Raw genomic sequence first — 2,851 nt, 5'->3', positions numbered from 1 at the left:
ATCTTTTGGTGCCTGACTTTGACTATTTTCTTTGGATTGATGCCAAAAACACTTTGTTTTGCTTGCCAGAAGTTCATTCATGTATTTCAAGCCACTGATGAGAAAGTCTTTTTTTCCTTATTTGGATGAATGACCTAATGAGAACTTGAGAAGTTGATTATACATTTAACCTACAGTCTGATTGGTTGTTTCTATAAATTCTGGTTTTTGTATTTTTAGCTGCTGAGAGGAAACCCGGCAGAATTCCTGAGGCTGCTGCGTTTGTTTGCAAAGATGGGTGGAAAAAAATGTGGAAAAAAAAACATATGGTTCCCATATATAATAAGGTGTGAAAGAAGGAAAGAAAAGTATTTTGTGAAAAAGTGATAGTGGTAGATCTTACACTTTTATTTTTCTTAATTTTTTCACAAAATTTTACCAAATTTGTGGAATTTTCAAAAGTCTTAGGATAGGAAAGTTGAATTGCCACTTCACCAGACAAGTTTTATTGATTTCAAGAGTACTTGTCTCTCACTTTTTTATTCTAAGCAATTAAACAATTTACACTTTTTATTCTAGACTTTTCAGTTCGTGCTGTAGCAAGACCGGAGCTACTTTTGTGATTTGGGTTTGGGTTTTGCTTTTCTTTACAATAGCTTTGGTTTGGCTCGCCTTTTGTAATTTGGGTTTGGGTTTTTATATAAATATCTCTGTCTGTCTGTCTCTGTGACAAAGAGAGAGATCCGACCAGAGATAGAGAGAGAGAGAGAGCGATTTATAGTTTGGGTTTTTATCTAGTTTGGATTTTTATTTCTGCTCTCTCTGAGTGAGAAAGAAAGAGATTCTTAGAGAGAGAGAACGATCTTTAGAGTAGACGATCGGTGCTTGGTTTTGCCTTTTATGAGTTTGGGTTTTTATCTCTCTCTCTGATTCTGAGAGTAGACGATACCAAGCTTGGTTCTGTGAGTTTGGGTTTTTATCTCTCTCTCTCAGTGAGAAATAGAGAGCGATCTATATATAGACGGTACCACCAAGCACCAAGTCACTCCCAGACCCAAATCACAACAGATATGGATCATCAAAATGGAGGCGAAGAGCATCACAATGGACAGCAGGTATCTCTCTCTCCCCCAGTTGCTTGGTCTTCCACCAAGCTCTGCGGTTCTGAAACCACATGCCTACTACCTTTACTTTCTTCTCTGCTTCAAGCTTGGTGTTTGGCTTTTTCACGAAAAAAAAAGATTTTTTTTCCTTCTTTTTCTTACCGCAAATGGTTCTTCACTACTCTTGCCGGCTTCGTAAATGGTGAAGACTGGATGACTGATTGTTTTCAAAATTGGATTTCTTTTCTGGAACTTTATCGTCTTTGTATTCAACAAAACCTTATTTCAGATAGCAAGGGTCCATCAAATCTCTCAATTCTTGATATCATTAAAAAAAAAAAAAAACCCCAATTTTCATTCACCGGTACCTGGTACCTTCTTCAACAGGGAGCGCAGGGAGGGCAACAAATGTAGAGACCTGCCGTACGTGTAGGCGTACCCTCATCAATGGGAACTGGAGGTATCTTATAAATATTCCTTCGGTGGGTAATCTCGAAACAAACAATTTATTGAATTAATTGCCTCAAAAACTTGATAGTAAGATTTACTAATCTATTTCTTTTCTTCTTCAACAATACCAGCTCCGAGTTTGCAATGTGTGCTTTTTTATTAACAGGGCAAGTGAGAAGAAAGCGAGGAGAGAACAAGAAGCTGCTGGTATTGGTGTTTGAACAAATCTTGTGGCAAATAATAGGCACATGGACGGAGGGGCCTGCCGACCAGTCAAACAAACCATAGCCTTCCGCTTGTTTTTTTTTTTTTTTTTTGGTAGACATAGCCTTCCGCTTGTTATGATCTAGTTGAATGGTTTTATGTATTTATGCTTTTGTGACGTGAAATTTCATCTTTCTACCCTGTGGCCTGTGGGCTTGTAGACCCCATTATTGTGAGTTATAATAGGTTCTATACTATACTACTATATAAAAATAAAACTTCAATTTTAGTTATAATATGTTTTTTTCCTAAACGAAAATATTTTTTCTTAACTATATATATAGACACTCCTTCCAAAAGTATACATACATACCCTTTCAAGGAAATGATTATAAATATGAATCTAAGATGTTTGAAATAGTATGTATATTTTGGGAAGTGGTGTTTATTTTCATTGGACCCAAGTACTCTTACCGTCAATAGATGCAACCATTAATAGTGCTTCCTCACAAGAGCTATAACTTTCCAAACAAATCATACAGTTTCAAACTTAATTGTTTTCTTTGGTATAGTCCTTTAGAGACAAAAATACTCTTATACCTTATTTGCCTCAAATAGATACAACCCTTAGAAATGCTACCTCTCAAGAGCTACAACCTTCCAAATAAAGCACGCCTTGTGCTACCTCCCCGAGCTACAACCTTCCAAATAAAGAACGCCTTGTGCTACAAACCACGAGTTTATTTTAATGAACTTGAGATTAAACTAAAGAAATTTTGATTTTTCTAACGGCTCTGGGCATATTTTGCATCTTAGAATTGCGTGTTACATGGGGTGTGTTTCTCTTTGTAGGTAGAAGAGAGACTTGCCATATTGGTCATTAAAACGAAAAGAAAAACGCATAGAAGAAAAGAAATATATATATATATATATATATATATATATATATATATATATATATATATATATATATATATATGCTGTATCAGAGCGTGGTTCATGCATCCATCTTGCATCCGGATATTATGTAAGGAACGTTTTCTCAGTACCAAATTCTGAAGTTATGGTTCAATTTCTATGGAATGCATCTCCTAGCCCAAAAGGAAAGTCTATTA

General features: G+C 35.7%; 1 long non-coding RNA gene across 1 annotated transcript; it reads left to right on the top strand.

Moving 5' to 3' along the window:
- The first annotated feature begins 684 nt into the window (after window positions 1-684).
- LOC149008423 (uncharacterized) lies at window positions 685-1,974 on the top strand. Its single transcript, XR_016175230.1, has 3 exons — window positions 685-1,094; window positions 1,470-1,564; window positions 1,699-1,974. It is a non-coding gene; the product is annotated as an uncharacterized LOC149008423 (long non-coding RNA).
- Window positions 1,975-2,851: the final 877 nt, after the last annotated feature.

The sequence above is a fragment of the Hakea prostrata genome, chromosome 8 (assembly GCF_041222555.1).
Source record: "Hakea prostrata isolate BN-2017 chromosome 8, UWA_Hpros_2, whole genome shotgun sequence".
Taxonomy (NCBI): Eukaryota; Viridiplantae; Streptophyta; class Magnoliopsida; order Proteales; family Proteaceae; genus Hakea; species Hakea prostrata.
Note: the sequence above shows the minus strand (reverse complement) of the source record. Positions and strands in the feature narration are given on the sequence as shown.